This window comes from Natrix helvetica, assembly GCF_964273705.1.
Source record: "Natrix helvetica genome assembly, chromosome: 12".
Taxonomy (NCBI): Eukaryota; Metazoa; Chordata; class Lepidosauria; order Squamata; family Natricidae; genus Natrix; species Natrix helvetica.
In genome coordinates, this window is record NC_138556.1 from 11,847,526 (window position 1) to 11,874,057 (window position 26,532).

Genomic DNA, 26,532 nt, shown 5'->3' on the forward strand with positions numbered 1-26,532 from the left:
GTGAGGAATAGCTTTCTTTGTGCATTGCGGTGACCTTCCTATCCTTTGTTGTTAGCTGCGAAGTCGTGTCCGACCTATCACGACCCCATGGACAACGTTCTTCCAGGCCCTCCTGTCCTCTACCATCCTCTGGAGTCCATTTAAGCTCACGCCTACTGCTTCAGTGACTCCATCCAGCCACCTCATTCTCTGTCATCCCCTTCTTCTTTTGCCCTCAATCGTTCCCAGCATGAGGCTCTTCTCCAGTCAGTCCTTCTCGCAGGAGTCTTCTCCAGCACCAGAGGTCAAAGGCCTCAATTCTTTGGTGCTCAGCTTTCCTTAGGGTCCAACTTTCACTCGGAATTGGCTAAGATCAAAAGCATGAAGCAGACTGTGCTTCATTAAAGCCTCTGTGTGGGAAACACTTTCTGGGCTTACAAGAAGCTGCAAGGATTCACACGTTCATTCAAGTCACCCTCTCTTCTTCTTTTCAGCTTCAGTTCCCAGCCAGAAGTGGCTTATTCAGTCCCATCCCAGCTTCCTTCTCTCCGTCTGCAATGCTCCGCCCATTCCCAGCTTGGTTAGGAATACAACTCCCATCGTTTGGATCAGAGCAGATGCTGGTGGTCACAGCCCAATTCATCCGAAGCACACGGGTCCCCCAACCCCCTGGGCTACCTTGCAGGGTGGGTGTTGCACAGCTTTCCCACCCTTGCAACGTCCCTGCAGCATCCTTTTTCCTTCAGCAAGTCTGCATGGACACCTGATCCTTCCCACCCTTCTACCCCTCCAGAAGCTCACCCTCGCATCCTCACAACCCCCTTTTTTGCAAAATAAAGAAAAGAAAAGATAGAAGGAAAGGAAAAGAAGGGAAGATAGAAGGAAAGAAAAGGGAAGATAGAAGGGAAGGGAAGATAGAAGGAAAGATAGAAGGAAAGGGAAGATAGAAGAAAAGAAAGGAAAGGAAGGGAAGATAGAAGGAAAAGAAAGGAAGGGAAGGGAAGGTAGAAGGGAAGGGAAGATAGAAGGAAAGGAAAGATAGAAGGAAAGAAAAGGAAAGAAGGGAAGCAAAGATAGAAGGGAAGGGAAGATAGAAGGAAAGGAAAGATAGAAGGGAAGGGAAGGAAAGATAGAAGGAAAAGAAAGGAAAGAAAGATAGAAGGAAAAAAATAGAAGGAAAGGAAAGGAAGGGAAGAAGGAAGAAAGGAAATGAAAAGAGAAGAAAGGAAAGGAAAAGAAAAGAAAAGAAAAAGAGAAGGGAGACCAGGAGGCGACGGCGCCGCCTTCTCCCGGGCAGCACGTGTCCGCTTTCGCCCGCCCGCCCGACTCCCGCCAATCAGCGCCCGCCCGCGTTGTTTCTTTCGGGAGGGGCGGGGCTTGAGGAGGGCAGGAAGGGAAATAGGAAGAGCTGCGCGGCGGGGGGAGCAGTTGGAGCGGAGACGCGGAGAAGAGCGGCGGCTTGCGCGGCGCGAGACCACCAAGCCCTTCCTACCTCCTTCCCTCCCTCCCTCCGCGGCGGCATCGTCAGGTGAGCGGAGAGCGCCTGCGCGGAGCGAGGTCTTCCTTGCTAGTTTCCTTGTCTTTGCCCCCCCACCCCACCGGTTCGTTCCAAGAAGGGCCTTGGGAACCCCCCCTTTTCCCCCCATGTCCTTTCACTTTCTCCTCTTCACAGCCCGCACTTTCCAACACGCCCCTCCTCCCGCACGCCCCTCTACCCTCCCCCTTGCATGCACGACCTTAAACAAGCCGACATTCGCGGTTTCTCCTACACGTGCATGCCCAAACATTTTCCCAACTCTCTTCCCCCTTCCTTGCAGAGAGTAAGGAAGGTTTGGGTGGGTGGGTGGGTGGGGGCGGTGGTCTGCATTGCCCTCTCCGGAGAAAAGGGACAGACACACACACACCTAAGGGGGGGGGGGGAAGCCCAGGCTCTCCTTCCCCTCTTGGACCCCATAAATGCAATGAAATCTGGAGGTGGGGAGCATCTTATTAGGATCCGCCTAAAATCCTGCTGAGCCACTTGGCTAGAGATGGTGTTTTCGGCGCAAGCAAGAGTGAGTGAAACGGTTTGGGCTGGGGAAGGAGGAAAACTTTCTAACATTGCAGTAAACTATTTGTAGCTGCTAAAGGCCCTTGGTGTGTTATTGCGGTTTTGTGCATTCAGAAGGGAGCAAGAATCGGTTGGGATTGGTTTAATTGGGATGTGCGAAGCCCCTTCGGAAGTTGTGGGTGCTCCCATCACCAGAGGGTTTAAAGAAGAGACTGACCAACCTCTTGTCTGAAGTGGTGTAGGGTCTCCTGCTTGAGCAGGGGGGGGAGGGTTGGACTAGAAGACCTCCAAGGTCCCTTCCAGTTCTATTCTGATTGATTGATTGAAACCAAGGCCCAGTTGGGTTTAATGTTAAGGTGTGGTAAATACAGCTTGTGACATAGTAAAGCTGACTCTTCGCCTTGAGGAAGTTTTGTGTGTTGTCGACCTTTGAGGAAGTTTTGTGAGTTGTTGACCTTTGGAAACTTGTGCAAGGAGAGAAATCAATTGCCTACTGAGATGTCAGGGTACAGGCAAGGAAGAAGATAAGGGGATATAAGTTGTATATATGTATATATCCTTTATTGTTATTGTACAAAATAAATACAACGAAATTGGTTGTTTCTTGGAAGGAAAAGCCGAGGGAGTGGGAGGGAGAAAGGAGGGCTGGTGCCAAGGTCACTTTTTAAACTTTAAGGCCAAGTGAGGTCTTCTTTTGTTTTTCCTGATCAAAACCGGAGTCTGGAGGAAGTGGGAAGGAGAGAGAGAGAGGGGTGGAGTTGCACCTGTGAAATTCACCCACTCCGTGGGATGAGTTGGTTTTGCTTCGGTTTTCCTGGACGAAGTTATGGTTGGAGTTCAGGACTGATAAATAAAGCTTTAAAGAAGCTGGAAGAAAAGACAGGGAAATTGAAGGTTGAAATGAGTAATCGTGCAGAGAAGCGAACTCTTCCCATTCCATAATAGCTTCCTCCAGGGCTGAGAAGGGACATCTCTGAACTTTGAAGATGGGGAAAACCCAAACGAGGGCCATGGTGAACCAGAACCAATTTTTTTCCCTCTTTTGCAACCAGAAAAATAGCATGCGTGTTTGGAGAGACGTAAGAGCATCACACACACACACCTGTAAAGGATGCTTCAGGTGGATTGGGAAAAGGGAAAAGGGAGAGTACAGGGTAATGTTCACAGAGAGATTCCCTTAGACCAGGGGTGTCAAACTTGATTTCATTGGGGCAGCATTAGAGGTATGCTTTTAACGTACCCGCGTTTAGGGTTAACGCATTAGGCTATGGTTTTCCCAGTTGCAATGTATGGTGTGAAAGTTGAACCATAAGGAAGGCTGAGCGCCAAAGAATGGAGGCCTTTGAACGATGGTGCTGGAGAAGACTCCTGCGAGTCCCTTGGACTGCAAGGCAAGCAAACTGGTCAGTCCTAAAGGATATCAACCCTGACTGCTCTTTAGAAGGCCAGATCCTGAAGAGGAAACTCAAATCCTTTGGCCACCTAATGAGAAGGAAGAACTCCCTGGAGAAGAGCCTCATGCTGGGAACGATTGAGGGCCAAAGAAGAAGGGGACGGAAGAGGATGAGGTGGTTGGATGGAGTCATCGAAGCAGTCGGCGTGAGCTTAAATGGACTCCAGAGGATGGTAGAGGACAGGAAGGCTTGGAGGAACATTGTCCATGGGGTCGCGATGGGTTGGGCACGACTTCGCAACTAACAACAACATTAGGGTTTTGTTTGACCTTAGACCCAGCAAAGGTGTAAGTGGACCTGTAAGTGTAAGTTTGGGAACCTGTAAGTTTGGGAACAAGGACCAGGTTCCTCCCTCCAGAATCCTGAAACAAAGTGATAATGGATCCAAGGATATAGGGTTGTTTTCCCCCCCTTTATTTTTTTTCCCAAGTTCCTTAGCCCTTTTAAAATTGGCCTTTCAGTTTTTGTGTTTGTATGAGAAATAGCCTCATTGTTTTCAAAGGGGTCTGCAAACAGAATTGAGGCTGCAGGTGTCTCTATAGTAAGGGACGGTTGCTTCCATCAAGGTTGAAAAGAAGCAAAGGATGGCAGCCAGCAGCCTGATGAAGAGGCAAGAAGGTTGCCATCCTTGGCTACTCCTTTCAGCCTTCCGAAAGTGGCCATCCCTTGTTACAAAAGTGGAGAAGGAAAGAAGAGGTTGTGTTTTTTTAAAGGGCAATAATTCAGATGTGATCATGGAAGGGACAGAGGATGCAACACTCGGTCCCTAACTAATAAACAAGGTGACGGAAGTGAACTGAATCTTAAATAAGTTGTTGTTGTCCTCAGGTGCCCTGCCCTGGGAGCAGATGAGTCAATCAGGTGACTAACATCCGTGAAGCACTTAGCCATGGATGTGATGGAGAGTTTTGTTTGCAACGAGCAACTTCAGCTGTCCAGGCAGGGCGTGTGATTCCTAAGGGCAACTTTTTAGGCCCTGCTGTAGTATCGGTTTGTCCTCTTTCACAGAAATCTAGAACTGGGAGAGGCCATGGAAGTTGGCTACGTTCAACCTCAGGGGCCTCTTCAGTGGCTAAGACGCTCAGCTTGCCGATCAGAAAGGCCGGCAGTTCGGCGGTTTGAATCCCTAGCGCCGCGTAACGGAGCGAGCTCCCGTTACTTGTCCCAGCTTCTGCCGACTTAGCAGTTCGAAAATATGTAAAAGTGCAAGTGGAAAAGTATGTAAAAGTGCAAGTACACCACCTTTGGTGGGAAGGGAACAGCGTTCCGTGCGCCTTTGGCGTTTAGTCATGCCGGCCACATGACCACAGAGACATCTTCGGACAGCGCTGGCTCTTCGGCTTTGAAACGAAGCACCAGAAGGCAGGACCAGAAACAATGGATGGAAACTAATCAAGGAAAGAAGCAACCTGGAATTAAGGAGAAACTTCCTAACATTGAGGACAATTAACCAGTGTAATGGTTCTGCCTTCGGAAGTTGTGGGTGCTTCATTTTTGGAGATTTTTAAGAAGAGACTGGACAGTCACTTGTCTAAAATGTTATAGGCTCTCCTGCTTGGGCAGGGGGCTGGACTGGAAGACCAAGGTCCCTTCCAGCTCTATTCTGATTCCTTTTTTATTTTATTTTTTATTTTTTATGTATTTATTTTTAGGTATGTTTGGGACTGCAGACTTCATGGAAAGAATTATGTCTGTGTTATTTTTTGAATCCTACCTTGAGAAATTTATTTTTGACTATGCTGTTGAAGGTGTTTATGATAGTCTTTTGCGACAATAAGATTTTGAGGTACCTTAGAAACACGCTAGTTTATATTTACATAAGCATTTGTAGGCCATCAGGTAATATGCAAAAGTCTATATTTGTTGTTTTTTCTCTGTGGGACTTAACAGTCCCAGTGTTAGCAGCAGACAATGTGTCAATTCACACACTGCACTAAGCTTGTAATGAGTTTGATTTAGGCTTAGCATATTGTATGAATCCAGCCATTGTGAGTGTCGAAGTATAATGTATAGCTTGTGCAAAGTAGCCAATTGTGTCTTTTCAACAAAGCATCGATACATTTGTACTTTGAGCATTGCCATTTTAGTGTCAAAAATGGTTATTGTTTGCTATTTTGTCCTCAGGCTGAAAGTCTGGGTATATAGATTTTATTCTGGAAAGGTGCGTTGAAGCATATAGAAGTCTTCCAGAATCCCAATAAAACATGCATTTTTTAAAAAAGAATTACAGACATGTCCTCATGTTCTCCTACAGCCACTTGTTCGGAATTGCTCCTAAAGTGCTATATGCATTGGTTATTTCACAACTTTGTGGGCTTCAGACAATACAGTAAAGAAGAAAGAAGTATTTTAAAAAGCGACTTCCGAACTTCATCTCAAACCATTTTTGTAATTTATCACCTCTTAATTTGCGACCAATATTCTCTTTAATCCCACACCCCATCTCTTTATAAACAAATCCATATAAAACATCATCATTTCAGTCTTGGGACTTTTTCTTGTATGGAAAAAGTCTCTCTATAGTTATGAAGAATTGCATCCAGTTTTATGGCGCCTATTAATCAAGGCATCTCCTTTGTTGGTAGTCTTAACAGAATATCAAGTTGGAAGGGACCTTGGAGATCTTCTAGTCCAATCCCCAGCTCAGGCAGGAAACCCTATACCATTTCAGACAAGTGGTATAAGACAAACTTTTACATGAGTTAACAATTGAGAAATAAAGGTAAAGGTTCCCCTTGCACATATGTGCTAGTTGTTCCCAACTCTAGGGGACGGTGCTCATCTCTGTTTGAAAGCCGAAGAACCAGTGCTGTCTGAAGACGTCTCCGTGGTCATGTGACCGGCATGACTAAATGCTGACAGCGGACAGAACACTGTTACCTTCCCACCAAAGGTGGTTCCTATTTTTCTACTTGCATTTTTAACGTGCTTTCGAACTGCTAGGTTGGCAGAAGCTGGGACAAGTAAAGGGAGCTCCCTCCGTTACGCGGCACTAGGGATTCGAACCTCCAAACTGCCGACCTTTCTGATCAACAAGCTCTGCGTCTTAGCCACCGCGTTCCTGGTAATTTAAAAATGCTAACCATTTTAAGTTTCATTCACCATTTTTTAAAAAGAAGGTGTGATTGTGATTTTTGGATGTCACGGTTAATAGGACTAGAAGCATCTGGATTTGGGACTCCTGTGGACTCAAATCCACGTTTGGCATATTAAGAAATCTCTTAATTTCCCATGTAAGCATTTGCTCTTGTCTCTCTCTATTTCTGCAGCGGGATCTTAATTGGAACATCCAAACTTAGATCAGATTCTTTGTCCCGAGTGACAGTCTTAAATTATGGGAGGCCTGGAAAAGTTGCTTTTCGATTGGGATTGCCACACTTCTTTCGTTTGCCCTCTTTTAGCTCTCAAAATGCTGAAAGGCCCAGTGGGAGAGTAGAAGGAGGAGAGGATACGTCATTCCCTTTAACTTGCTAGAGATAACACAACACAAAAGTACCACAAGCGGTTTGCTGAAGACCCTGGCATGGCTGGTGCACATAATTGGGTTATGCTACTGAGCACAATAGGGATGCAGTGGCTCAGTGACTAAGACGCTGAGCTCGTCGATCAGAAAGATCACCGGTTCAAATCCCTAGTGCTGCATAATGGGGGTGAGCTCCCATTACTTGTCCCAGCTTCTGCCAACCCAGCAGTTCGAAAGCACGTAAAAATGCAACTAGAAAAATAGGAACCACCTTTGGTGGGAAGGGAACAGCATTCCGTCCGCCTTCGACGTTTAGTCATGGCCATGGAGAGAGACGTCTTCGGACAGCGCTGGCTCTTCAGCTTTGAAACGGAGAATAGCACCGCCCCTTAGAGTCGGGAACGACTAGCACATATGTGTGAGGGGAACCTTTACCTTTACAGGAAGCTATTTGTCTAATGTGTAGTCCAAGTGTGATCCACACTTAATTGTATTTTCAGGGGATATTTTTTTTTGAAAGGATTATCTTTCAATACTATTCTCAGGTTATTCGTGTCAGGAGGCATTGTAAGATGTTCATATTGCTCTACTGGGGTGTTTTTAAAGAGATGTTTACCTGGATTTTTGCCATCTCTTAGCTTGGCAAAGGAACACACGTTTATGGAAAAGGAACACTTCAAAAAATCTCATGTTGAGATGCCACATCAGTAGTAGATGAACCGTCACTTAATTAAAACAATCAGCTGGATTTTGACATCAGTTGTTGACAAAGTAACAATGTAATGAGATTTTTTTATTATTATTATTGTTATTCTGAAGCGGCTTAATAAGCTGCTTTGTTATTTGATAGCTGGGTTTGTGCATCTTGGGGAAGCAATTTTATTTTTATTCTATTTTATGGGTCACCATGATCTTGCTTGTTATATCTGCTTTCTCGGTGACGAAAACTAGCAAGTTGGAAGCCAAAGGGAACAGCATAGGAGGTGCATGGTTTCATTTCTGGATTTTTTATTTCTTTAACGCTGTTGTTTGTTGAAAAAGCAGGTAAATGTTTGCCTTCCGTTCATTTTTCTTCCTGGGTAAGACACCCGTTTGAGAAGAGGAAATGGGAAGTTGGGAATAGGTTACAGCTGTTTTCCTCTAAACTTTGTTTATGCCTAAATAATTCTGATTTGTTTTTGGTTGGTTGATCATATCTACAGTACTCATGGTATGATAACCTGGAGCATAATAATAACTGTTTCAGTTTGTATATTTAAAACAATGAAATACTCTACTGAATTGAAACTGCTTAGAATTCATTCAGTATATGAATTTGATTTTTTTAAAGCAAGTAATTGTCTCTTAGGGTTAAAATTCAGCTTTTAATACTGCTAGCAAAGTAGAAGTAAGTAGGATTGACCTGGCATCTCTCAGGTCCCAATATCTATGGGGCTGCCACAAAGAAGAGGGGGTCAACCTGTTCTCCAAAGCATCTGAAGAAGGCAGGGCAAGAAGCAACGGATGGAAACCAATCAAGGTGCGAACGAAGGTAGAACTAGAGAGAAATTTCCGGACGGAACAATTAATCAGTGGAACAGCTTACCACCAGAGGTTGCGGGTGCTACAACACTGGCGGTTTTTAAGAAGAGATTGGACAGCCATTTGTCTGAAATAGTATTGGGTCTTCTGCTTGTGCAGGGGGTTGGACTAGAAGACCTCCAAGGTCCCTTCCAACTCTGCTATTCTGTTAAATGATATATGTCATGCTAGATCTGTGTTTACGAGATGATTGATATTTCTTGCCTTGAATTTTTTAAATTGATTGAAATGGTTGCAGTTCAGCAGAACGTTCCCCAATCTAACAAGTGTTGTTTTTACAGATCAAGAGATATTTGGAATCGTTTTGAGTTTCTTGAGTGTTATATTTGAACGGTATTGGATATCATCTCTCTTACTTTCAGGCTGCTGTGTTGGATAAAATAGTTTGAAATTTCATGATGCCCAAGGATTGAGAACACTGATGTGGCACTGAGACCTGTCTAGCTTTGTTTTTAAAACATTCTCCTCACCTTAGTCTGTGAGATTGAAAGAAAAGAAAATCACTTTATTAAGTTGTGGTGCCGAAAAAAATAATCTTGGACTTGTAAGGACTTTATGAATGCCATTTAAAATGACTGTGTTCCTTGAAAGCTAAGAATGTAATCTATGCATTGCATAGCTATAATGTATATTTTTCCTTGCATCCCCATAATGACCAAAGAGCAGCTGTAAATTTGACTCTAAATCTAATTCAGGATATTTTCTCCTGTCAGATTCCTCTATAAGACAAGTTAATATTTGCAACAGCCCAAATGTTGGTGAAACTGACTCTGAGGTGGAGATCTGATCTAATCATCTTAAACCTTGCTTCAAATCAATCCTTCATTATGGTCACGCAGACAGCACTGATAGAAACAAGCTTTTAAAAATGAACATCTGTAAGGCTAAAAGTGTATAACAAATATTCAGAGCAGATGGTACATACAGTAGTGGCCAAAATTGTGGAAACCTTTTGGGAAAAAGTGCTACAGGTGGTATGCGGAACTCTCTCTGCAGGCACGCAAGAAGGTTCTTCTCCATTGCTCGTGCCAGCGCACCTCCTGCCGGCTAGCTGATTTCTACCAGTCATGCGCGGGAGTGGGGCACATGTGGAGATGCATGTGCATGCATGGGGGGGGGGTAAGCTTGCATGTGCAGGGAGTGCGGTGTGCCCTTTTTTGGTCCCAGAGGGCTTCAGGGAGGCCTGCTAGTCCCAAGGGTGTGGGTAGGGGTGCAGCGCCCCCCTCCTGCGACCCATTTTTGGTTCCAGGAGGCTGAAGGTGGCCTTCAGGCCCAAAACGGGGCTCGGAGGAGTCACATGTGCATGCGCAGGGGGGCACGGGGTGTGTGTGTTGTGCGCACATTGCATTGTGGGTGTGGGGTTAGGGTTTGGACAAAACATTTAGCCATCTCTAGGGTTTCCTACTTGAGCACGGGATTGGACTAGAAGACCTCCAAGGTCCTTTCCAACTCTGTTATTTTGCTTTGTTTGCCTCCAGAAGTTGTGGGTGCTCCATCGTTGGAGTCTTTCAAGGAGAGATTGGACAACCATTTGTCCAGAATGGTTATGGGATCTCCTGCTTGAGTAGGGGGTTGGACAAGATGACCTCCAAGAACCCTTCCAACCTTGTTATTCTATATTCTATGATGTTTGCCATTAACTGCTTTTTTTAAAGTTACATTGCTTAAAGTGGTCTTTTAAAAACAGTAGAGATACACCCTCCTTTTGCCTTGATGCTGCAGTTTTTGTCAGCTCTGCCCTTGTGGCTGGTTGTTTTATTTGTGCAGAAAAAGGAGCTACCTTTTCCGATGCAGTTATAGCAGTTTTATTCCCCATAAATTTAAGTGTAGAAAACTGTCTATTCCATTTGCACTCCGGCCAGGATGTCAGTCTGCTCTTATTTACCAGCCAGATTTTGGCACGGCCTTCTTAAATCTCCTTTTTCCTTCATCTGTACAGTACCAGTGGTCAGTTTTGGAAACGTCCCTTCCTTGATCATTCAGCTGCCAAAACCACTTGGGGCATCTTCATTCTTTGCTCCGAGCAAAGGAGCAGCTGACTGGAGCAACAGGAGAGATTCTCAAGCGGCAGCCGAGGAAGGGAATAAAGATATCTGTGTCACAATTTGGGAGAAGGCAGCTGCTGTTGCTGCTTGTCATAGTTCTCTGAATCCACTGGCTAATGAAGTTAAAGAGCAAACAGACTCATTCCTTTGCCCAGTTAGATTTCTGTTAACCGACAAGAGTTTTAGTTGATGCTTTGAAAAACAAACTTAAGAATTGTGGTGCCAAACAGTCTGGTGTTTCTCCATAGCAGAGGAGCTAGCCTGCAAGGGGTCTTGGGTGCTCTCTGAGATTGTTCGTTTTCTTGCAGACGTTTTATTATCCAACTAGGTAACATCATCAGTGCTAGGAGGGAGTGGGGTTTGTGGAGTGGAGAAAGAGGAGGAAGAAAACTGTAGGGCTCTTGATGCTCTCTTGAGCTTGTTTGTTTTCATGTAGATGTTTCATTACCCAACTAGGTAACATCGTCAATGCTTGAAGGAAGTGGGGTTTGCGGAGAGGAAGAGTTCCCCCTTCTACTTTAATTTGCACACTTAAGTTTTTTTTTTTTTAATGCAGTTGAAAAGAAAGGAGTTCACTGAAAAAGAGGGATGGATGGAGCCAAATTATTGTTCCCAGAACAGTAAGAACAAAATTGGCAAATGCATAAAAGAAGACATTTGAATAAATAAACTGTCCTTAATTTACAACGTCAGAAATCTTTGGCTACTGGAATTGTGCAATGAATGTCAGATTTCTGGATATTTTTAGTCTACAGTATGGCAAAATTTCCTGAAAGACCAGTCATGTTTTCCTATGAAGAATATAATGGCCGTTTCTGAAGAGATGACCCTGAATTTAACACAAACTCATGGCAGTGGAGGCCAATGGGGGGGAAAAACAAAAACAAAATATACTTGCATTACTGGAGTTTCGGTCAATTTAAGATGAATGTTTAAAGGTAGATTATGTGTAAGGGAAATTGGATTATTTTCAGATAAATGCAGTATCTTCATTTGTTGTTGTTAGTTGCAAAGTCGTGTCCGACCCATCGTGACTCCATGGACGACGTTCCTCCAGGCCTTCCTGTCCTCTACCGTCCTCTGGAGTCCTTTTAAGCTCACACTGACTGCTTCAATGACTCCATCCAGCCACCTTATCTTCTTCTGTCCCCTTCTTCTTTTGCCAGCATCAGACTCTTCTCCAGGGAGTCCTTCCTTCTCATTAGGCGGGCAAAGGATTTAAGTTTCATCTTCAGGATCTGGCCTTCTAAAGAGCATTCAGGGTTGATCTCCTCTAGGACTGACCGGTTGGATCCCCTTGCAGTCCAAGGGACTCGCAGGAGTCTTCTCCAGCACCAGAGTTCAAAGGACTCAATTCTTTGGCTCTCAGCCATTCTTATGGTCCAACTTTCACAGCCATCCATTGCAACGGGGAAAACCATCGCCTTGGCTATACATACTTTTGTTGGCAGGGTGATGTTTCTGCTTTTTAGTATGCTGTCTAAGTTTGCCATAACTTTCCTCCCCAGGAGCAAGCGTCTTTTAATTTCTTGGCTGCAGTTCCCATCTGCGGTGATCTTGGAGCCCAGGAAAATAAAATCTTTCACTTCCCCATCTATTTGCCAGGAATTGAGAGGGCCGGATGCCATGATATGCCATATCTTCATTGAAATACGATCTAGCATGTTAAGACACCATCACTGAAGAAATTTAACCCATTTAAATGTTTACCTTCTCATGCTGTCAAATGGAACTTTCTAACTCAAATTGTCTCTTTTTTTGGAGGTCTTTCTCCCAATTTTTTGCTGCCAAACTCCCAGGCTTAATTTTGTTTCTTAGGCATTTCCCCCCCAAAATCTTTGGATGCGATTCATGTCCCTTCATTATGTCCTAAGCAATAAAAGCAGACATTGAGGTCCATTAAGGAAGCTGTTATTCTTTTGTTATCTGATTCCTTTTTAATGTGTTGATGATGTAGTAACATTTAGGAGTTCTCTTCAAACTGAAGATGCAAACAAAAGTCGATACTTCTCAAAGCTGCACAAATAAGGCTTTTTTTTTTCTTTTGGTTATTTTGAAAAAGGAGGCTGCTTGTGGAGCCAATTAGAATATTGCTGTACATTTGTAGATTTTTTTTTTTTACTAAAATATGAAATGAAAAACAGCACTGAGGTTAAAAGGCGGTTTATTTTGTTTTCACACCTTTCTCGGGAAGTAACTTTTTAATAGAATACAATGCTTTTAATAGTCTAGAATACGATGCTTTTAAAAGAATTGTAAAGTATCCCGAAGTGGAAAACATCCAAGTGGTTTTAAAATGCTGTGAACTAATCCTTAAGTTTTGGCTTTGCTTGTCTTATGAATGGTTATTTCTTAAGAATATATTCCTTTAAATAAGAACACTTCTTTTCTCTGTGATGTTTGTTGGTATAATTCCTACCTGTTTCTTCCTTACAACAATCTTGGGAGGTTAGTCAGTCTGCCAAATGGGACTGGGTTAAGATCACTCAGTGGTCTCCACGATTAAGTTGAAATTTCACCCTGGAGCTCCCCGATTCAGGTTCACAAGTGGAAAAAAAACACCCAATTATTTTTGTTGGTGTTGCTGTTGTTAGTTGCGAAGTCATGTCCGATCCATCGCGGCCCCATGGACAATGTTCCTCCAGGCCTTCCTGTCCTCTACCATCCTCTGGAGTCCATTTAAGCTCACGCCGACTGCTTCGATGACTCCATACAGCCACCTCATTCTCTGTTGTCCCCTTCTTCTTTGCCCTCCATCTTTCTCAGCATTTGGCTCTTCTCCAGGGAGTCCTTCCTTCTCATTAGGTGGCCAAAGTATTTGAGCTTCGCCTTTTTGTTGTTGCGTGCCGAAAGCGTGCACAAGCTGGGGCGATGACTCACCTGTGGCCCGCATGCCATAGGTTCGCCATTACAGCTATAGGTTGTCCTCGGCTTACAACAGTCCATTTAATGACCGCTTGAAGTGACAACATTACAGAAAAAAGTGACTTATGACCGTGATCACACTTAAAAACCATTGCAAGCGATCAAAATTCAGACACTTAGCAACTGACTCTTAATTATGACAAGTTGCAGTGTCCTGGGGTCATTTGATACACTTTTGCGACCGCCTGCCCAGCGAAGTGACCGGGGAAGCCAGATTCACTTAACAGCTGTGGTACTCACTTAACGGCTGCAGTGATTCACTTATCAACGGCGACAAGGAAAGTGGTAAAATGTGCTTGTTTTACAACCGGATAGATCTATGTGAGATCCTGATGGACTGTATTGTTTTTTACTCTCTGTCAGCTGTATGGAAAATAACAACTTGAAATAGTGTATTTTTTTAGTGGAAGGGAACAATCACCTTGCTGGTTGACACCCTCTCCCCCCCTCCCCCCCCAGGGCAGAGACGTTGAATACAGCGTGGGTGGCGCTTCACAATTTTGCAAATGGGGAAAAGTTGATCTTGTCTTTTAAAATAAACAAGAGCAGAGGCGGCAAATCAATTGCCTTGCATGGTGTGTTTGTTTTTTGCAATTTGCAAAGTTTTTGCCTAACAACCAGCTTCAACATAACAGGCTGACTTCAAATCACACATGTTTTATTTCAGGTGACTTCACCTTTGACGAGCGCCTTACAACTACACGAAAGTTTCCCCCAAAACCATCACTAACTTGTCTTTTTTCCTTTCGTTTACCTCTCCGCCTGGCCTGCTTTGCCTATGGGTGTTGCGCGTTGTGTGTTTTGAACAGCCGTTTCCCTATAAAAGTTGCCCTTTTTTTTTTTCCTTTTGCCCTGCTAGTTTGCTGCGCTGTCTCTTTAAGAAACCAGCCTGCTCAGCATTGCCTTAACCTGCTGAACCTATCTTGCTAGCAAGGAAAAAGTTCTTTAAATAATAGATATTAGCCTTTACCAATTAGGATTATAAGCTTTGCAAACAGGGTGGAGTTTTCCCAGTTTGGCCAGTCATGTTGCAGAAAGGTGGAGCTTGTTGCAAAAGGATAGGCTGCACTGGAGTACAGCTTCCAGTGAAGTTAATCTGGGGTGAAGCAAACAGGAAAAAAAAAATTGTGCAGAATTGGTGGGTAGGCTTGGTTCTTTTTTATGTTGTTGTTGTCGTTCGATTGCTTGTTTGTTTTCCACTCGCGGGGACCCATGCGTTTCTGGCTGCCCCGTAGCTTTGTCGCTTTTCCGTTGCTTTGGCAGGCTGTGAAAATTAATAGGGGGAGAAGCCGAACAAAAGGGATCTTTTGGAACAGGAAATCAGGTGCCCAGAAACAAACTTTGTTTTCCCGTAGGGAAACTTCCTTAAAGAGAGAGAGAGAGAGAGAGAGAAAGAAAAAGTTGATTCAGGGAGAGGAGAGAGTGAGTTTTGCAGTGCTGCAAAACTAATAGGTCTGTGTTGGGATGACAGGGCAGCTCTCGGATCTGTGCATTTTAAAGCTTTCCACTTTTGGGGGGATCTGGTGGGGTTGTTGTTTTGGGGTGGGGTGGGATTGGGTGGGACGGGGGCTTTCTTTCCAGAGGAGTCGACTGTTGTAAAGCAAAACTCTTCCTAGGGGCTGTTGTTGTTTGTTGTTTCAGCTGGCCTGGGAAATCTTTTGGGTAAAAAAAAACCAAAACAAACCTGGAGAGTTGAAATAACAGAATTTGTGGACTGCCTTTGGGGTTTCTAAACAGCCGAAGTCGTGAACCCAGCTGGGCTGGGGTCAGTTCTCCTTTCACGACTGATTTCTTTAACGGAGATGGAAGAGGAGACCTCCCTTCCTTCAGGTGTATCATTTGGGGTGTTGGCTTTGAAACCTGTGGGTTGGGGTGGGGGCTCGATGAGAATAGCAGGAAATTGCAGGAGGGGAAAAAAGAATATATAGTGTCTTACTTGAGCGGTGGAGATGTGCAGCTTGGTGGCCGGGCTTAAGTCGGATGATAAATACTGTATCTTTTGCTTGGAAATTACCTGTCCCTTATAGGTAGTCCTCGACTTATAACCATTTCGTTTAGCGACCCTTCAAAGTTCCCCCAAAAGTGACTTTTCGATTGGTTTTTACGCTTAGCGGTTCATGCGGTCAAATTCCAAGCCTATATTTATGGCATTTTCCTAGGGGTCACATGATAACCATTGGTCATCTTTCCAGCTGGCTTCCGACGGGTCAAATCCATGGGAGGGGTGGGCAGAGCCAGAGTCACTTAATGACCGCACGATTCACTGAACAACGGTTGCGATTTGCTTCACCGTGGCTAAAAAAAAAAAGAGAGCTGCCACATGGGGCAAAACTCCCTCAACGACCGCTTTGTTTAGCAACAGTTGTCACCGTTAAGTCGAGGACTACCTGTACTCTTTGAGTAAAGCTGCCTGTTTTGGAAGCGACGGGCAATGTGTAAGAGGATCTGCCTCCGTGTGAGAAGGAAGTTGCCGGCTTTTTTCATCCGGGAACAAATGTGTTGTCACGTTTTCACGGAACGGCCTATATTTCAGCTTGCATCAGCCTTGACTTCTCTGGGATAAAAGTCAGGGATTTGGGCAAGGAAGGGAGATGTCAGCTGTTCGGAGCAAATGTTTTTTTTTTGAAATATCTGGGACGGTATCTGGAGGCCATAAAAAGGACCAGCTGTCCTTCAGTTGCCTACCCCAAGGTAAGGAAGTAGTAGTGTTGATGGCAACGGGACATGTTGACAATCAAATCTGAAGAGGGTGGGGCCTTAGGCCGGTGCTTTCCACTCTCTTAAGAGGCCTCCCAGTGAAGTCAGTGGAAGATCCCAACAATATTCCTTTAATTCAAGTGATTTATGATTTGACAAAGGACGCGGTGGCTCAGTGGCTAAGACTGAGCTTATCCATCAGAAAGGTCGGCAGTTCAGGATGAAATGAAATGTCACGATAAAATTTACTTAAATGTCGTTAAATTTTGAGGACTATGTATAAAGACAAAGTAATAATAGCTATAGTCAAATAAATGATTAATAATGATAATAAAGCATTTATATATACTAGATTGATAATATGAAATGTTATGCAAACTGTAAGTGAGGATGATGTTGAAAAACTTTTTTATAAAATAAATAATTATATATAGAATAGAATATAAAGATGTAATATCATTGGATGATTTCAGGATGATGTAATGAAATGCCATAATATAAATTTACTTCAAATTTAATATGTTTCATATAAAAAGGATGTAATAATAGCTATGCTTAATGGATGTTTAACAATGATAACAATTTGTATACATGTATATTAGATTGGTGATACTAATAATGGAAAAATCATGGAATTGAAAATTATTAGAGAATGTTTTCAATGCTAAAATAATAGAATGATTTAGAATAGGATATAAAAAATTCTTTATTATTGGGTATATTGAAGATGATATAATGAATCATTATAATATAAATGGATACATATTTAGAATATCTTGTTTAAAATGGAGAAACAATAGTGATAATCAAACAAATGAAGTATAATAATAATGTATACAAAGATATTTGATTGACAATATGTGAATTTTGATGAAGCTCAAGGGATGACTATGGAAAGGATGCAGAAATACCTTGCAACCAATCGACACACTGTATGCAGTTGAAGAGGTTTTTATGTTATATGTTTTGTGTATTTGTGTTTGTTTGAAAATAAAAAATGTATTTTAAAAAAGGTTGACCGTTCGGCGGTTCGAATCCCTAGCGCCGCGTAATGGAGTGAGCTCCCGTTACTTGTCCCAGCTTCTGCCAACCTAGCAGTTCGAAAGCACATAAAAAAATGAAAGTAGAAAAAATAGAGACCATCTTTGGTGGGAAGGTAACAGCGTTCCGTGCGCCTTTGGCGTTTAGTCATGCCGGCCACATGACCACGGAGACATCTTCGGACAGCACTGGCTCTTCGGCTTTGAAATGGAGATGAGCACCGCCCTCTAGTATCGGGAACGACTAGCACATATGTGCGAGGGGATCCTTTACCTATGATTTGACAGATCGGACGGGAAGAAAAAAGCCTCTGCTATGTACGGCTTTGGAGTTGCCCTCTCTGCAAAAGCGAGGCCTGGCTAGATAAGCAAGCAGCAATGCTCGAAAATTTCCCTCCAGGCGTTGTTGACTTTATCCAACAAATTGGACAGAATAGAAATTGGCTGACTTCTTCCATTCCAGCATACCTTTCTCTCTTTTTTTTGGAATCAACGTTTCAAATCTCCGATGCCCTGGGTGAAATGGTTCTTTTGTGTGTTCTGATAAGGAATTTCTCTGTATGTTTTAACGCACATGTTTGAACAGTTCAGGTTTTAGCGGTGGGGATGCCAAGCGGTAACAACAATAATAATAATAACGGTACGCTTCAGCAGTTGGCGAATGCGTGAAGTTGCACGTAGGGGTACTTTGCTCCCCCCCCACCTTCCCCCAGGACATTCTTAGGGTGGATTCTCTCGGTAGGATCTACATTAGCAAAGATCTCATTCTTGTAAGCATTAGATGAAGTGATAAACCCTTCAACTGGGCTTCATGCCAGTTGTACATGTTGTTTGCAGGGAAAGCAGATGTCTTACAGTTGAATATTATTATTATTTTTTTAAAAGTGGATTTCAATTTGCTGTTATCTTAATTTTTTTACACGGCTGGGGAATTCTGGGAGTTTTATTTGTTTGTTTGTCAAACATGTACAAGGTAACAGATGTAAGCATGAACAGATACATGAACAAAGGCAGTAGATGCAGATAAGTGGGGACAGTAAGAGAGACGGTAGGCACAATGGTGCGCTTATGCGTGCCCCCTTTAAAGATCTCTTAGGAATGGGGTGAGGTCCATAGTAGACAGTTTGAGGTTGAAGCTGTGGGGGGGTTTGAGGCTGTAACAACAGAGTCAGGTAGAGCATTCCAGGCGTTGACCACTCTGTTGCTGAAGTAGTATTTTCTGCAATCGAGTTTGGAGCAGTTTACTTTGAGTTTGTATCGATTGTTTACCCGTGTATTATTGAGGTTGAAGCTGAAGAAGTCGTTGACAGGTAGGATGTTGTAGCAGACAATTTTGTGTACTATGCTTAGGTTGGATCGCGGGCGGCGCAGTTCCAGATTGTCCAAGCCCGAAATTTCAAGCCTGGTGGCATAGGGAATTCTATTGTGAGCAGAGGAGTGGAGTTCTCTTCTCGTGAAATACCTCTGGACTTGCTCAATTGCGTTAATGTCCGATATAGACTGTGGATTCCAGGCAGACGAGCTGTATTCGAGAATTGGTCTGGCAAAGGTTTTGTATGCCCTAGTTAACAATTCAATGTTACCGGAGAAGAAGCTTCGCAAAATAAGGTTAACAACTCTTAATGCCTTTTTGGCAATGCTGTTACAGTGAGCTCACATCTTAAAAGTTCCTGAAGTTGTATTTCATTAATAAAGGAGTTGTCGCCCAACCCCCTCCCCCCTTCCATCTAATATAATGATACTTGGCTTTGCTTATTCATCTCTTCAGAGATGTACAGGTAGTCCTCATCCTACAGCCATCCATTTAGCGACTGTTCAAAGTTACAGTGGCATGAAACAAATTACTTAGGACTGGTTCCTCACACTTATCGACTCTTGAAGCTTCCCTGCGTAATTGGAATTGGGATACTTGGCATGGAGTGTATTTACAATGGATGCCGCATCCTGGGGTCTGAAAAGGATTGTAAAATTAGGCGTGACTCACTTCACAACCTCCTTGCTTAGCAACAGAAATTGTGGTCCCAAGTAAGTTGAGGACAAACTGTAATACGTAGGATGAGGTGAAGGAGTCAGAGTTAATCCTTTCCTCTCGTCATTGAAGCTCTTTGAGCCAGTTGTTATTGCTCTCATCCTAATCTTATTAGTGGTGGCTATAGAGCTGAGAGAAGAAGGAAGAAGGGACTCACCGATGTTGATTTGGGTCCTTTTGAAGAATGGAAGGACAGGTGGAATCTAAGAATAGTATTGGGCAGCTTCTGTGTTCACAGACCCTTCCTCTTCTCACTTGGCAAGCCACTTACAAAGCAGAATAACAAAGTTGGAAGGGGCTTTGGAGGTCTTCTAGTCCGACCCCACCTGCTCAGGCAGGAGACCGTATACCATTTCAGACAAAAAAAATGTCCAATCTCTTCTTTAAAACTTCTAGTATTGGAGCACCCACAACTTCTGGAGGCAAGTTGTTCCACTGGTGAATTGTTCTCTCTGTCAGGAAATTTCTCCTTAGTTCTAAGTTGCTCCTCTCCTTGATTAGTTTCCATCCATTGCTTCTTGCCCCATCCTCGGGTGCTTTGGAGAATAGTTTGACTCCCTCTTCTTTATGACAGCCTCTTAGATATTGGGACACTGCTATCATGTCACCCCTAGTCCTTCTTTTCATTAAACTAGGCCTACCCAGTTCCTGCAACCGTTCTTCCTATGTTTTAGCCTGCAGTCCCCTAATTATCTTTCTCGCTCTTCTCTGGACTCTTTCTAGAGTCTCAACATCTTTTTTTATATCGTGGCGACCAAAACTGGATGCAATATTCCAAGTGTGGCCTTACCAAGGCATTATAAAGTGATATTAACCCTTCCTGTGATCTTGATTCTATCCCTCTGTTAATGCAGGAGCCTTTACCTGTGCAAGAAGTCTGACAAGTCCTTTTTTAAAAAGTATATATGATGGCAAATTCATCACATTTATAGATGGACAGTTGAGGAAGGAGAAAAAGTTGAACAAAAATAGAATAAGCAAACACAGTATAATGCATTTATCGTTGGGTTTTTATTTGCTGAAGAAGAGAAATTCAAATGACTTTACTGCTCCAAGTTTTCAAGAGTAATTTAGACCCCTCCAAACAGTTTAAGAATTGGAGAAGAAAAATGCAAATAGGCTTTGCTATCTTACTCCAGCCATTCAGAGGCATGTATGCAAAATGAAGATTGCTTACACAGGGTTCAAAAAAAAAAAGCACTCATGTGCTTGAATTTAGCCATTGTGGTTTTCAAACCCTAGCTTATGGCTTAGCCGTTCATCAAACCGAATTGTGTGTTGTTCAGAAATAAGTGAACCCAGTTCGATTTGTTTATCTGGTAAACCACAATTAAATGGTAGCTTAGAATAGGGACACGGTGGCTCAATGGATAAGACGCTGAGCTTCTTGTCGATTGAAAGATTGGCAGTTAGGCAGTTCGAATCCCTATCACCGTGTAACGGAGTGAGCTTCCGTGACTTGTCCCAGCTTCTGACAACCTAGAAGTTCGAAATCATGTAAAAATGCAAGTAGAAAAATAGGGACTACCTTTGGTGGGAAGGGAACAGTGTTCCATGCACCTTCGGTGTTGAGTCATGCCCGCCACATGACCACAGAGACGTCTTCGGACAGCGCTGGCTCTTCGGCTTTGAAACGGAGATGAGCACCGCCCCCTAGAGTTGGGAATGACTAGTACATATGTGCGAGGAGAACTTTTACCTTTAGAATAGTGTATGAAGCTTGTCATTTTTTTGATGTTCTAAATATGAAATATGTACAATTTAAAACACACATGTAGAAACTGGACAAGCTAACATCAGTTCAGTTTCTGGGGCTTGTTCCAGCCCTCCATCTGTGAAACTAATAAAATCCTGATGCAATCTTATGTTCCACTTTGGTCAGACCTGATCACATTCCAATTCCTTTAATAACTACAAAATAGTTAGTAGCGGCAGGGAAACAATCTCAACAAGTCCGTTGCTTCCTTTTTAGTAGAGCGCTTTAAAACAAGCTGCCCTTGTGTGCCCTCTGTTCAATTTTCCCAAACTTTGAATTATTCAAAGTGGAGGGAAGCTGTCAAGTTTCTGATTTGTAACCCTGATCATTTCCTGTAGTCCAATACATATCACAAAGCTTATCTTGTACTCAGAATAACAGAAGAGAGTAACAGAGTTGGAAGGGACCTTGGAGGTCTTCTAGTTCAACCACGTGCTCAAGCAGAAAACCCTATACCATTTCAGACAAATGGTTGTCCATACTCTTCTTTAAAACTTCCAGTGTTTACAACTTCTGGAGGCAAGTTGTTCCACTGATTAATTGTTCTAACTGTCAGGAAATTTCTCCTAAGTTGCTTCTCTCCTTGATTAGTTTCCACCCATTGCTTCTTGTCCTGCCCTCAGGTGCTTTGGAGAATAGTTTGACTCCCTCTTCTTTGTGGCAACCCCTGAGATATTGGAACACTGCTATCATGTCTCCCCTAGTCCTTCTTTCTATTAAACTAGACATGCCCAGTTCCTGCAACCGTTCTTCATATGTTTTAGCCTCCAATCCCCTAATCGTCTTTGTTGCTTTTCTCTGCACTCTTTCCAGAATCTCAACATGGTTTTTATAATATGATCACCAAAACTGCATGTATTTTTATCCAAAACTGGATACAAGTAGTCCTCGACGTACAAGAGTTCATTTAGTGAGCATTCAAAGTTAATGGCTGTTAACAGTTAATTTAGTGAATTTAACGGCACTGAAAATGTGACATCACTGTTTTTCACACTTACGACCCTTACGTATCCCCAAGGCCATCACATGATCAACAGTTAGACACTTGGCAACTGACTCATATTTATGACAGTTGCAGTGTCCCGGGCTCCTGTGATCCTCTTTTGTGACCTCCTGACGGGCAAAGTCAATGGGGAAGCCAGAAACACCCCCCAACGAAAGAAGACTCAGAGGCTTGAGTTTCCTCAAAGTTCCATTTTATTAGAGATGTCCTATTGGCACATCTGGGAAAACCCAAATCTGAAAGCTTCCAGGAATTCACCACCCAAACGAAAGCCCAAGCCCCTTCCCCCTGCACCCACATGTCCATCGCGTGGTCCAATCAGGCACCATCCAAAACTGGAGATGCCTCCCAATCAGCTCATCACAGCTGCAGGGCAAGACGTCCTTGACTCTCTGAGAAAGGAATGTTATTTAGACTACCGTATTTTCCGGAGTATAAGACTCACCAAGGTTTTGAAGAGGCAAATTTAAAAAAAAAGTTTTTGCACTCTGTAAACTTCCCAAAAATGGGCTCTTTTTTTTTTTAAAGGGCTTAGATAGCCTTTAGGAGGCTTGTAGGGTGCTCCTGGGGGGTGGGGGCAAAAACGAGCAAAAAACAGCCCGTTTTTTGCTCATTTCTGCCCTCCCCAGCCCCCAGGAGCACTCTACAAGCCTCCTAAAGACTATGCACGGCGATTTTGGTGAAGGGAGCGGGGTTTCGGGAGGCAAAAAGTTCTGTATTCAGTGTATAAGACGCACCCAATTTTTCAGCCTCTCTTTTGAGAGGAAAATGTGCGTCTTATACTCCGAAAAATATGGTATATATCTCCCATACATCATATAATTCCCCCCCCCTCCCATTTCCCACAGTAAGAAAATGTGGCAGGCCTGCAGTCCCAAAGGCAAAAAGATGGCTTCCAGGTCCTACAGCCAGATTCGCTTAAGAACCATGTCACTCACTTAGCAACTGCAGTTGTTCACGCAGAAAAGTGAGACGTTGTAAAACGGGGCAAAAGTCACTTAGCAAATGTCTCCCTTAGCAACCAATATTCGGCATCAATTTGTGGTCGTACGTCGAGGATTACCCGTACTTTTTTATCTTGGCATTGCAATAGAATCGACAACGTGGCACGTGAATAAATATATATATTTATTCATATTCATCGTTAGACATTAATTATGTTGAGGCCAGTTTCCAGAGGGGTCACCTTATCTGTCTGTGGCAAAAAAAAAAAAAAAAAATACAACAAAGAGCCTTGGGGCTGTTTAAAAAGCGAGCATGCTGATTATGGCATGTGCTTTCATTGTTATATCCTGGGAAAATAGAGTGGCTCTCCTAAGCCCAGTATTGTAGAAATCAACAGCTAATTGAAATTCCCAGGGTATCATTGCAGTTCGCCTATGCCAGAAAGTAGGAGTTTGTTTTTGGCTAAAACCGGTCTACAAATTAAAGGATTTTTTTTATTTATTTTTTTGCTGTGGAGGTATTGTGAGAGTTGATCCAAAATTACACAAGCCCTGCACCAAGGATACCCTCTTGTGTACATTAGTTAAACAAATTAAGGCAGTATGCAGACGTAATCTCACAGACAAATAAGTCCTCCAAGAGCTAAGATGTTTCTTTTATTGAAATTTCATATCCTGCTACATCCCAAGGGCCCCAAGCAGCTGACAGCAGTTTTCTAAATATTGACAGATGGTCCTTGGGAGGCTTGCAATAGCAAAATAAAATAGTCCAAGAGCATAAAAGAACGCAATGCTAAACCTGTAAAAACGTAGAATCCGTTAAGAAAGGAGAGTTTTAAAAATTTGGACCTCTGCTTTCCGCTATTGGCCCCTAAAACTTATAAAGACAGTGTCTCACAGGTGCTTTTTTAAAAAGGCAACTGGAGTTTCTTTGTCCTTGAAGATGTTTCACTTCTCATCCGAGAAGCTGCTTAAGTTCTGACTTTAGAATGGAAGAAGCTTCCTGGATGAGGAGTGAAAGGTCCTTAAGGAAAAATAAGAAAATCCAGTTGCCTTTTGAAAAAGCGCCTTTGGGACAACCGTGACCTGGATGATTGACAAACTCCATAAAAGTAAAGACAGTGCTGTTTGTTGAAGCACTGTAGTTTTAGCTGACCTTGTCCGGTTTGAAGAAAGCTAAGTAGGGTCAGATCTGGCTGGCATTTAAATAGGAGACCAGGAAATTCCAGAATTGGAGGCTTAAAGGGATGGTTGAAAAAAAAACTTTCTGGAAGGAGGCCGTAACCTCTCCTAATCCTAAGAGAAAGAAGGACTAGGGGAGACATGATAGCAGTGTCCCAATATCTCAGGGGTTGCCACAAAGAAGAGGGAATCAAACTATTCTCCAAGGCACCTGAGGGTAGAACAAGAAGCAATGGGTGGAAACTAATCAAGGAGAGAAGCAACTTAGAACTGAGGAGAAACTTCCTGACAGTTAGAACAATTAATCAGTGGAACAGAAGTTGCCTCCAGAAGTTGTGAATGCCCCAACACTGGAAGTCTTTAAGAAGATGTTGGATAGCCATCTGTCTGAAACGGTATAGGGTTTCCTGCCTAGGCAGGGGGTTGGACTAGAAGACCTCCAAGGTCCCTTCCAACTCTAGTATTGTATTGTATTGTAATCTGAATGATTACTAAGAAAAACCACACATCCATATGCAGGTAGCCTTCGGAGTCAAGGACAATCTTTTATCAATGAAATGCTCTTTTCTTTTAAAAATGTTAAAGACTTTGAGTGAGGAAAACAGATCAGTTCCAAATAGCAATAGCGCTTAGACTTATATACCGCTTCACAGTGCTTTACACCTCTCTCTAAGCAGTTTACAGAGTCAGCCTATTGCCCCCAACAATCTGGGTCCTCATTTTACCCATCTTGGAAAGATGGAAGGCTGAGTCAACCTTGAGCCCATCAGGATCGAACTCCGGACTGTGGTCAGAGTTAGCCTGCAATAACTGCATTCTTACCACTGCATCACATGGCAGATGTGGTAATGATGATTTGTTTTGCTGAAACAACAGACATCCATTGGGACTGAGTGTAGAGCACAGTTCCATTTCTGCTTAAATCCCAGTGGCTCTGCGTTGTACCGAGCTGTCCTTAAATCAACTACTGACTTTTTTGCAGCTTCGCTTTCCAGCTTGTGAAAAGGGGATCATCGCGATGGTCATGGCAGGAGGAGGAAATAATGGTTTGAGAGTCTTGCTTTGCCTGTAGAGACTGCTGGGGATGGTGTTCGAAGAATTGCAAAAACGCTGCTATCAGCAAGCAGAGCAACGAGTAAGGCAGTTGCAAATCAGAACGTGCAAGAGTACTGCCCGTGGATGAGTGGGAGGTCACAGTGCCCTCCGTTGAAATTATTACATCGAGAGAGGTTAGCCCAAGGTCTGCCACTGAGGTTTTTTTTCAAAGTTTGCTCATCAAAGGACCACGTTTTAAATTCTTATTAAGGAACCCCAAAGTTTCAGGATGAGGCTTTCCGAACTTTGTTATTGGAATTTGCCAGGGAGAGCTGCATGTCTGCTAAATTGAAGGTGATTATAGCTTTTTATAAAGGGTGGCTCAGTAGCTAAGATGCTGAGCTTGTTGATCCAGAAAGGTTGGCAGTTCAGCGGTTCGAATCCATAGTGCCGTGTAACAGAGTGAGCTCCCGTTACTTGTCCCAGCTTCTGCCAACCTAGCCGTTCGAAAGCATGTAAAAGTGCAAGTAGAAAAATAGGAACCACCTTTGCTGGGAAGGTTACAGCGTTCTGTGCGCCTTTGGCGTTTAGTCATGCCGGCCACATGACCACGGAGACGTCTTTGGACAACGCTGGCTCTTTGGCTTTGTAATGGAGATGAGCCCTGCCTCCTAGAATTGGGAACAACTAGCACATATGTGCGAGGGGAACCTTTACCTTTCTGGCTTTTTATAGCTGTCCTCCCCAAACCTTATCACAGCATGTGATAAAAGTTTCATAAACAGCCTGTACGAAATAAAACAAGAGCTAGACTCCACCGTTCCTTCGGAAACATCCTGTTCGGTAGCCTTAAAATTCTGCTAGAAGTCCATGTTGTTACTAAAACCAGTAGTAACATGATCCAGCTTCTTCATCTGTTAAGAACCCCAAACCTGCTTTTAACGCATTCAGTTTTTCAAAATTCATTGTGAGCAGCCCCCTTTTTTTCTTACAGTGTGTGGATGGAGAAAGGTGGCAGTGCGGTTTCGTTTGCTTCTCGTATCGGCAGACCTTGCTTATCTTGTTTTTCCAGAATTTTGCATGTTTAGAAATGCAGAAGCAAACGTCTCTTTGACTGGGGTATTGCAAAAAAAGAAGGAGCAGATTCTTCCTCCACTCCCTTTGGCTTCCTAAGCTAGTGTTGGACCGCCTTTGCTGAACGTTTGAAATCTTGAACTTTGTTTGCAGATCAAAGCGCAGGGATTCTTGGAGTTGCTAGGAGAACGACCAGGCCCCTTGGAGCGTGGCTGTACTTTGCCAAAACAAACGGCCAGGCTAAACGCACAGTTCCTTTTGCTAGAACAACGTGA

At 43.3% G+C, this 26,532-nt stretch overlaps 1 protein-coding gene across 7 annotated transcripts in view; it reads left to right on the forward strand.

The window, feature by feature from the left end:
- The first annotated feature begins 1,347 nt into the window (after nt 1-1,347).
- The window catches only part of ZFAND6 (zinc finger AN1-type containing 6), a 52,646-nt gene continuing 27,461 nt past the window's right edge, over nt 1,348-26,532 (forward strand). For 4 of the 7 annotated variants that reach the window (XM_081964742.1, XM_081964746.1, XM_081964748.1 and 1 more), the window contains exon 1: nt 1,348-1,507. The gene's annotated coding sequence lies outside the window, so the exon portion shown is untranslated. Of the gene's footprint in view, nt 1,508-1,855; nt 2,034-14,548; nt 14,640-26,532 lie in introns of those variants that run through there. The other 3 variants (XM_081964744.1, XM_081964743.1, XM_081964745.1) reach the window with 3 other exon arrangements.